This window comes from Trichosurus vulpecula, chromosome 4 (genome assembly GCF_011100635.1).
Source record: "Trichosurus vulpecula isolate mTriVul1 chromosome 4, mTriVul1.pri, whole genome shotgun sequence".
NCBI classification, from domain to species: domain Eukaryota; kingdom Metazoa; phylum Chordata; class Mammalia; order Diprotodontia; family Phalangeridae; genus Trichosurus; species Trichosurus vulpecula.
The window spans coordinates 262,317,298-262,327,952 of NC_050576.1; the positions used below are offsets into that span (position 1 = coordinate 262,317,298).

General features: G+C 37.2%; 1 pseudogene; it reads left to right on the forward strand.

Annotated features, from left to right (window-relative positions):
- Nucleotides 1-9,028: 9,028 nt before the first annotated feature.
- Nucleotides 9,029-9,402, forward strand: LOC118845473 (annotated as a pseudogene).
- Nucleotides 9,403-10,655: the final 1,253 nt, after the last annotated feature.

Below are 10,655 nucleotides of genomic sequence, written 5' to 3' on the forward strand. Positions count from 1 at the left end.
CCTCGAGGCCACATGGGGCCTTCTAGGTCCTTGGGTAAGGCCTTTTGACTTAGTCCAAGTTTTGTAGAACAAATCCTTTTATTAAGGGGACTTGTTCTGTGAAATTTGGATTCAGTCAAAAGACTTGAGGAACTAGAGGGCCACATGTGGCCTCAAGGCCTCAATTTTCCCACTCCTAGAGATATTCTCCACCCACTAACCCCTACTAGCTGGAAGAAGACATTGTGAGTTTCAAAAGGCTTTGAGGATGTTGACTTCTAACCTTATCATGGATGGCCTAAGAGCATCCCAGATGAATAGATGACAATATCTCCATCAGAAGGCAAAGACAGATTAGAAGTAGATTAGGGGCTTTATAATGAGCCCAGGAAAGAAAGTAAAAAAAATTCCAAGAAGGAATATATTGAACATCCCATGAAGAGGAGAAAAATATTTTTGACAACTGGGAGCTCTGATTTATGCCTTTGTCATATAGGCTCTCTAACGCTGAGCCCATTTAACCCTTGGATTCTGAATGTACTAGTTGGGGAGTTTTCCCAGAGTTCAGAGGGAAGAGAAGAGAGGATTTTATATCAATTATTATTACTGTGCCACCTTAGTAGATACACCTTTCTAAAAGTCATTTTTGGGTAGCTGACTAATTTTTTTTATTTTACTTTTTTTTAATTTACAGAACAAAACAAGCATTTCTATAACATGCTATAATAAAAAAAGATGATGCTTATGAAAATGCAACTCTACTATGTACAACTTGTTATTCTTTTTAAATATATAATAAAGTCATCATGTAAATTTCTTTTTTTTCCTTCCCTCCCCCTACCTAGAGATTGCTACCATTAGACTAACACATGTAAAATCATTCTATACATACTTCTATTTATTAGTTCTTTCTCTGGATCCAGATACTGTCTTCCTTCAAATGTCCTTTGTTTAACTGACAATTTGAAGGAGAAAATACATTTGTGGGGCCTTGAGCTGATGACATTAGAGAATCATCCCCTACTCCTCAGCACCTCCCTCTCCAGAATTTTAAGGAGAAGATGTTGCTTGGTCTGGAATCTAAAACTCATCTTTGTGAACAGCCATTTAGAATAAGGATATCCCAGAGCTTGTATGGGCCACAAATATAAGAAGAATTACTATTAAATCCCTCTGAGTATCTCCTTTGAACCAAACTTGAAAATAGCACCAAATTCAGGAAAGGCATCCATAATCTGAAGAACCTGATATTTGTGAGAGGCTATCTTCTAATACCTACTCTATTTTTGCCATACTTCTGTTTCAATGCTTTGTGGATCTCTGATTTCATCTGTATGCATCCTCCTTTGAACAATTAAAATTGTAGCTGGTCTACATATTAGGGATTTCATGAATTACCACATCTGAAAAATGTTCTGCCTGTTATACTAATAGTGAGTCTACCAGCCTAAGCTCAGTTGGTCCTTGGTCATCAGATGTATAGTCAACCATTGAGTCCCTACTTGAAATCTTCTCAACTTTATGTCCATTATCACAGTCTTGGGGAAGCTAAGAAGACTCCATACAGTGATTAGACATTACAATAAGATGTCAAGAGATAGTTTGTCCCTAAAATTTACTCAAAAGTGATAAAGACTGTATTTGTAATTTCACTGATAAGAGAGCTCCTGGGTGAGGGAAATCCTAGTCAGCACCATCTCTGTGACTTATGGACAGTTAACTACCTAGATCACTGAGAACTTAAGTGGTTTGCTCAGAATTACACAGAGTTTGTGTCAATAGGTAGAGTTGGACCCAGGACTTTCTAGCTTCAAAGTCAGTTCTCTACCCATTCAGTCATGCTGCCTCTGATATTTTTTTTACACAATATGATTTATAATCTATTTTTAAGGCTAGCCATGAAACGATGACACAAGTGGACTTAAAGATTAAGGAAACCAAACTTCCCTTTTGTTTTTCTTTAGTTGACTATATTTAGAATTTATTTCTCCCAATAATCTACTAGAAAGTATTAAGTTATTGTTATATTTATAAAATTTATTATTTATTATTATCCAGTATTTCTTTATATTTGTTATTTGTCACTTCTTGAGATTATCATAGAATGTAAGAGTTGAAAGGGAGTTCGGCACCCAGCTAGTCCATACAACCCCCAGACAAATGTAATCTCCACTATAACACCCTCAGCAAGCAGTGTCAGGCTTTTGCTCAAAGACATTCATGGAGGCAAAATCCTCTATCTCTTGAGGCAATCAATTTCACTTTAGAACAACTCAAAATCCTCTATCTCTTGAGGCAACCAATTTCACTTTAGAACAACTCAAATGGTTAGAATCCAGTGCTTAGCACAGTGTCTAGAAAATAGTAGATGCTTAATAAATGTTCATTGATTGATTGATTGAAGTTCTTTCTAATGTTGAGCCTCAGTTTGCCTCCTGTAATCCCTTGTTCCTGCTTCAGCACTCTGGGGCCAAATGGGATGTCTAATCCCCTCCTCTAGATGATAGCTCCTCAGATACTTGAACCCAGGTATCACATCCCCACTGAATCTTTTCTTCTGCATGCTAAACATCCTCAGTTCTCTCAAACCACTTTCATATGGGCTGAACTCAAGATCCTTCACCATCCTGGCTGCCTTTCTCTAGACACTCTAGCTCATTGGTGCCTAAAAAATTCTTGGTTTTTTTTTTTGGTTTGTTGATTTCCAAACTCTGATACAGGATATTAACACAAAAATTCAGATGCAATCAAATAAGCAGAGTACAGTGGAACTGTTATCCTCCTTTTCCTGGCACTTTAAGGAGCTGCTCTTCTTAATACAGCCCAAGCTCTCATTTTTTTTTCACTGCCACATCAAATTGCTGCCTCATATTTACTTTTCAAACTTGAATTCCACTAAAATCCCCAAATCTTTTTTCAAAACAACTGCTATCTACCCATGCCACCTCTATCATATACTTATAAAGCTGATTTTTTATACCCAGTGCAAAACTTTATATTTATCTCTACTAAGTTTTATTTTATGAGATTAGCCCAGTGTCTTAATCAAGGATTCTTAACACAGAGTCTGTGAACTTGTTTTTATTTTATAATGCAATCACTAAATTTCAATATAATTGATATCTTTCATAATTTTATGTATTTTTGTCAAAAACATTTAAAAAATATTATTCCAAGGAGTTCATAGATTTTTCCAGACTGCCAAAGAAGTCTACAATTAAAAAAAAGGTGAAGAACTCCTGCTCTAATCTGTGAAGGTCCTTTTGAATCTGACCCTGTCATCAACTGCGTTATCTTTCACTCCACACCATATGTCATCTGCAGATTTGATGAACATAACATACATTATCATAAGAAATGCAAATATGCTATGGCATATTGGCACCTACCTACCATGTGTCCTTATCAGCCATTTGGGCACATGAAACTGATTCCTTGGGGACTGTCGTGTTCTAAAATCTGCAACTGTACAGTATCACCAGAATAACATCTGCATTGAAAATATGAGACAGAGTTGGAAAGCAGCTTGGAAGAATTAAATACACTGAAGTGTATATAGTAAAAAAGAACCAAACTTCAACTACATACCAAAATTCTTTGGCTAATCTAGACACAATGGATAGAAAACATCTTCGATTAACTTTAACAAACATTTGTTAAGAACTTTTTATGTATAAGAAGAGCAGGAGTATGCTGATAAATGTCTAACCACCAGTTTGGGGGGGATGAAATCCATATGCATGACATTTTTAAGTTTAATCTATATTATTAATTTTTCCTCCATTACTTTCTTGTCTGGACAATCAACAAAATAATGAATCAAGCCTTTATTCATAATGTTTGCTAATTTCTCCAGTGCAAATGAGCACACTGAAAATTTAACTAGGTTTGAGCTGGTTCCAGCATGTCCCTGAAGCAGAGGCAACATGGTATGGTGGGTGGGCATCTGTCTTATGAGTCAGTAACACCTCACCTGGACACAATTCCTATCTTTTGACGTATCTTCAATGCATGAACTCAAGTGAATCACTTAACTTCTCAATGCCCCAGGTAACTCTCTAAAACTACAAGAGAAAAAGAAAGGGAGGGAGGGAAGAAAAAAGGAAAAGAAAAAAAAAGAAATTTACGTGATAATTATATATTTAAAAGGAATATCAAGTTGTGCATAATAGAGTTGCCATTTCATGTGCAATCATCTTTTTATCATACTGTGTTATGTAAATGCTTATTTTATTCCATAAATTAAACATACAATGAATTGTGAAAAAGAGAAAATCATCTACAATGATAAAGTTCTTCACCAGGAGCTCTTGACCCAATCAGTCTAGTCGGATATGCAAGACTCAGTGTAAGGCCATGAGGATAAAATGACAAAGAAAAAATTTAAAAGATCCTTCCCTCAAGTTGCTTACACTGTAATTGGAAATACAGTATATAAACAGATAAGTAAACACAAGAAAATTTGAAAATGAAGATTTTAATAAATAGTAGGATAAGGAAAGGTTTCCTGTAGAAAATAACACAGGGATAGTAAACAAGAGATATGCACAAATATAAAAACAAAGATTAGGAGGAGAGTGTGTTTGGGAAAGTATATGTCCATATATCTATGTGTATATATATATATGTATGTATATAACTGTAGCTACAGAGAAATATATCTAAACTCTATTGTAGCCTTTGGGGGTGAGGTGGGGGCAGGGAAAAAAGAACAAAGTAAAAAAGTGCACATCAGAGAACAAAAGAAAACTCACAAGGAAACAAAGAAAAGATGGACAATTCTCAAAACAACATGTATTATTTATTATATAGGCTTTCTTAAAGTGACAATCTATTGTTGTATATTTTGAGTCCTCTCACGCTCTGCTATGCACATGGCATGCTTTTTTCTTTCTTTTTATTTAAGTTTCAATATTTAAGTTTATTCTATGTTTTGTTACTTTTCTCTATTCTGTATTTGTGTTCTGGCCCTTGAGTATAAAATAAAATTAACTTTAAAACACACACACACACACACACACACACACACACACACACACACGCACACGAAAATAGCTCCTGGTGACCCATGAAGGAACTAAAGATCTAAAGAGCTGAACACAAGAAGAGTGCATTCTAAGAATAGAACTGTCTTTAGAGACATGGGAGATGAATGGCAAGTGCAAGGAACATCACCTCACCCAGTTTGTCTAACATTTAGAGTGTGTGAACAAGTGTTGTGTAATCAACTTTTCAGCCATAGCAACTCTCAAAGGTTATCATCAAACAGAAGCTATCTCCACCTTGGATTAAAATATTTCATGACCAAAACCAGAGATCCTGGAGTATTGATTTAAGTCCTCCCTCCTACCCACCAAACCAGAACTTTAACCAATCAACCAACAAGTATTTATTGTGCATCTACTAAGTGTCAGGCATTCTACTAGATACTGGGATAAAACTAGAAAGAATGAAACAGTCACTACATGCAATAAAATTCCATTCTAGTGGGGAAAATGCCAAGTATATACAAAACACATATAATATGAGTATAAACTCAAATATAGTCATACACAAAGTAGTTAAGGAAAAGGTAATTTGGAGGGGGAGACTCAAGAAAGTTTTTATGCAAAAGATGGTGCCTGCACCATATCTTAAAAGAAGAAAGGAAATCTGAGACAGGGGTAAGAACAAGGCACATTTCAAACTTAGAGAAAGGTTAATGCAAAGTGCACCAAGATAAGAAATGTAGTGCTCTGTATGAGGCACAAAGACAAGACTAGTTTGGCTACATAGCAGAGTATCAAAGAGGGAATAGTATCCAATGAAGTCGAAAAATTAGGTTATGATCAAGTTGCATAGAACTTTAAAAGCCAAATAAAGTAATTTATATTTTATTTTAAAGATACTGCCACTGGAGTTGAGTGATTCATATGATCAGATCTGCATGTAATAAAAATGACTTTTGTAATAGTGTGTAGGATGGACGTTAGTGGAGAGAGACTTGAGGCAGGCAGACCCATTAGGAGGCTGCCACAATAATCTAGATAAGAGGAGATGATGTCCTGAACAAAGGTGGCAGTTTGGTGAGTGGACAGAAGCATTTGGATACAAAAGATGTTGTATAAGCCAAAACAGCAAGATTTGGATAGCGTTTGGATATATAGGATGAGGAAATGTGAATCCAAGACAATATGAAAATTATGAGTACAATTTCCTTGGACACCAGAAGGATAATGTTACCTTCAAGAGAAACAGTGAAACTTAGAAGAGGGTAGTGTTTAAATAAAAGATAATGAGTTAATTTCAAATACGTTGAGTTTATGATGTCTCTGGGACATCCAGTTTGAAATGAAAAGGTAATTGACAATCTAGAGCTGAAGCTTAGTGGAGGCACTAGGGCTGGATGTGTAGATATAAGAGTTGTCTGCATAGAGATGATAGTTAAACCCATAGAAGCCAATGAAATTACTGTGAGAGACATGGAGACACAAAGAGACATAGAGAGAAAGAGACAAATACACACGCACAGTGAGAGAGATAGAGAGAGGGGGGGAGAGAGAGAGAGAGAGAGAGAGAGAGAGAGAGAGAGAGACAGAGAGAGAGAGATAGAGAGAGAATGAGAATACAGAGGAAGAAGATCATGAGATCTAGGACAAAACCTTGGGGAACACTCACAGTGAAGGGTAATGATGCAGAAGGTGAGCCAGCAAAGGAGATTGAGAAGGTGCAGACACAGAAATAGGTAGGAGATAAACCATGAGAGAGATGTCATAAAAACCTAGGAGGAGAGGGTTGTCAAAAGTGTCAAATGCAGCAGACTGGTGGAGAAGGATTGAGAAAATACCATTGGATTTGGCAATAAGAAATTATTGGTGACTTAGGAAAGAACTGGTTCAACTGAATGGTTAGGTCAGAAGCCACATCACAAAGGGTTAAGGAAGGATTGTTCTATCGGTGAGATAATTTTTTTCATTATTTTATTTTATTTGTTTATTTTAATATATTTTATACCCCCCCAATTACATGTTAAAACACTTTTTGACATTTGAGGGTTTTTTTGAGTTTTGTGTTCCAAATTCTATCCCTCCCTGTCCTCTCCGCTCCCTGAGATAGTAAGCAATAGATATAGGTTGTACAAGTCCAATTGTGTAAAACATTTCCAGATTAGTCATTTTGTACAAGAAGTCTCTTTTGTTCTTTTTTCTTTTATTCCAGTCTTCTTGTAAAAAAAATGAATTTTGTATTTTTAATGAGTTCTGCTGCTAGGGAGACCTGAAACAACTAAAGTTACACAAACAAAGAGGGACCAATTTAAACCAATACAACAACAATGACAAAAATATGACACCTATATCATGCAAGGTATTGTGATAGCTGGCAGGGATACAGTCAAAAAATTATCAGGGGCTGACCTTAAAGAAGTTTATATTCTACTACAGGAAAATCATATACACCTGTTTAAAAGACAAGACAGTTTTCGGAGGGTGAAACAGTAAGACAATAATAACAATGTAGATGGTAATTGTCAAAATGCCTATATAGTGGGGCAGCTAGGTGGCACAGAGAGTACAGCACCAGCCCTGGAGTCAGGAGGACCTGAGTTCAAATCTGCCCTCAGACACTTGGCACACTTACTAGCTGTGTGACCTTGGGCAAGTCACTTAAACCCAATTGCCTTGCCTTCCCTCCTCCAAAAAAAAGAAAAAAATGCCTATGTAGTTCTGTATTTCAAGGTATGAGAGACTCTCTGTAAAGAAGATAAAAGAAGGATAACATTCATTCAGATACCAGAAAATCATATCCCATAACCAAATGTTCATCTCCCACAACCAGTCAGCCCACTTTATCATAACAGCAAGGAACTTAAAACACCATATCACAGTCTGGAGCCTGGCCATCCCAAAACCTCTCCAACCCCCTGCTGGAGTCTTCCCCAAAACAAACTCAGAGTACAACTAAGTCAGCCTGTTCAGTAATAACCATCTCGAGGGCAGCCATCAGCAGACATCAGTAGCCATGACATCTTTCTCTCTCTCCATTTTCTGTGACATAATTTCCTTTTCCTGTCAGGAAGCTCCTCCCACCACATTTAACTTAGGCTTCCTATGACATAAGCAGGTCACATGGCCTATTAATGGGTGGGAAAGATCTTCAACATCTAATTGCTACTACAGAGGGAGAAAGCACCAAGAAACTGGGGGGATAAAGAGATCAGGAAAAACTTCCCAGACAGGGTATAATACTTTAGAAGGAAATACGAATTCTGAGAGATGGAGTTGAGGAGGGAGCTTATTTCAATTATGGGACTCATATCACGTTGTTCCATGGATATAGGAGGGAGATTATACGATTTCACTAACTCAAGTATGTGAAGGGAAATGATTTGTGTACAATAAATGATTTGGGCGCAGTGTACTGATTAATTTCTTTTTAAAGAAATCCCCCCCCCATCACCCCATACTATTTGACCACCCCTAGATGGTCGCATTAGACATCAGCCTTTCTGTATATAAGATCCATCTTGCCTCCATGAAGGTGCTCAGATTCAATCTAGCTGAAATTCAATCCGGCCCGCTTGTCAATACAAGCATCACAAAGGCTCAGATTCCTTAAGAGTCTAGCCAATGCTCAGGCTTCTTAAGATTCTACCCAACATGGCGAGTCTTTAATAAACTTTGTTTTTCTTTGACTGAAAAAAAGAAATTTCCACAAAGCTTAAAAGGTAGGAGATGAGTTATTTCCAAAAGTTTTTATGGGGAAAATATGTCTGGCAGAACCTGGAATGAAAAGCCATGGGATAAAATTTATTATTCTTCAAATGCTTTCAGAAACCCTAAAAATGTCTTCCTTAGTGATCCAACCAATTCATAGTTTATTGTTTCTTCATGGGAAGACATACTGGTTTGTAACTCAGTTATCACACTTAGAAATTACTTACTGAAGAAGACAAAAGCAGCTGATAGTCTCTAGCTTTGTCACAGACTTCCTCCATGAAATCTGTGTCTCACTTTCTGTCCGACATCTTAGCTTGGAGGCAGCAGCACCAGGAGTTTCTTGAAGCCTCACCATGCTACCCAAGGATGATAAGAAGAAGAAAGATGCCAGGAAATCGGCCAAGAAGGACAAAGATCCCATGAACAAATCTGGGGCAAAGCTAAGAAGAAGAAGTGGTCCAAGGGAAAAGTTCAAGACAAGCTCAACAATCTGGTTCTGTTTGACAAAGCAACATATGACAAACTCTGCAAGGAGGTCCCCAACTAAAAACTCATCACGCCTGCAGTAGTCTCAGAGAGACTGAAGATCTGGGGTTCTCTAGCCCAAGCAGCCCTCCAGAAACTGCTTAGTAAAGGTCTGATTAAGCTGGTTTCCAAACACAGAGCACAAGTGATATATACCAGGAACACCAAGGGTGGAGATGCTCCAGCTGCTGAAGATGCATAAAACGGTTCAACATTTTTTGTATACATTTTCAAAAATAAACTTATTGGACTAAAAAAAAAAGAAATCTGTGTCTCCATGAAGTAGAAGAAAGGCAGATACATCTTAGAAATAACAAATAGAATTGCACCAAAGTCTACAAGGACAAATATCCTTTCAAAGGAATTGACTTGAAATTTATAACAAGTTGATAGAATCTTTCCTGGCTGCCCTTTTTCCACTGGGGTTCTGAAGACAGATTTATAGGTCCCGTTCTATAACTGGTTCATGTTCCAACCCTGAATTTCTAAGAATTACTATTCTCCACTTTTGTAGAATAATCCCTGCCCTACCAGTGAATGAGCATAATTAGGAAGACTGCCATCTTTTTGTCTTTCGTGTATCACCACAGAGGGAGCTGAAAAAGTCGCCAAGTACTAAGGTCATCCTAAGAAACTTGGATGTCTCCAAAGTCTTCTTGGCCTTTTCTTTCTTAAATAGCTCTTAATGTCTTAACTTCCATACTTCCTTACATAATTCCTGATGTCTAATGAACCTCTATTCCTGTGACATCTAGTCTTATACTGCAATGTCCCAATCTTACCTCTTCAGATAGTTTCTAGGTCTGCTAGAAGGTGAGCAGCTGACCTATTTTTTAAGCACCACTTCTAGGGAGGGGCAGCTTAGAGCTGTAGCCCTGCTCTCCCCTCCTCATATGCAATGAACTCAAGGCCCTTCATTATTCTGGTCACCTTCCTCTAGATTCCCTCTACCATAAGGATTTCCTTAAATGTGGTATCCAGAACTGAGCATAATAACGTAGATGTACTTTTAGCAGTGCAGTGAAATTAAGCAAATACTAGGATGAAGAACTCCCTTATCCCTAGAAGGTAGGCCTTGCTTAATACAGCTTAAATCCCTGCCTCTCATGTTCTACAGTTCTTTGAGTTATGAGAGTGTATGTTTCCAAGTGAGTGTGCTTCTCTGATATTACTGTGTTAGGGTGTTCCCGAATTAAGGTGTTTCTAGGGCCTGGATTCTTAATTTTTTCTGTCCTGAACCCCCTTGGTAGTCTGGAAAAGCCTATCACCCTTTCTCAGAATCGTGTGTTTAAATGTATAAAATATAGGATCACAAAAGAAACTAATCATATTAAAATATAGTTATTTTTAAAAATGCAAGTTAACAGATCTCAGGCTAATAACAACCCCTATCTAGGAACTAATAATTCTGAGATCACAGAAAGGAATAAGGATCTTAGCTGTGATTTAGCTTAA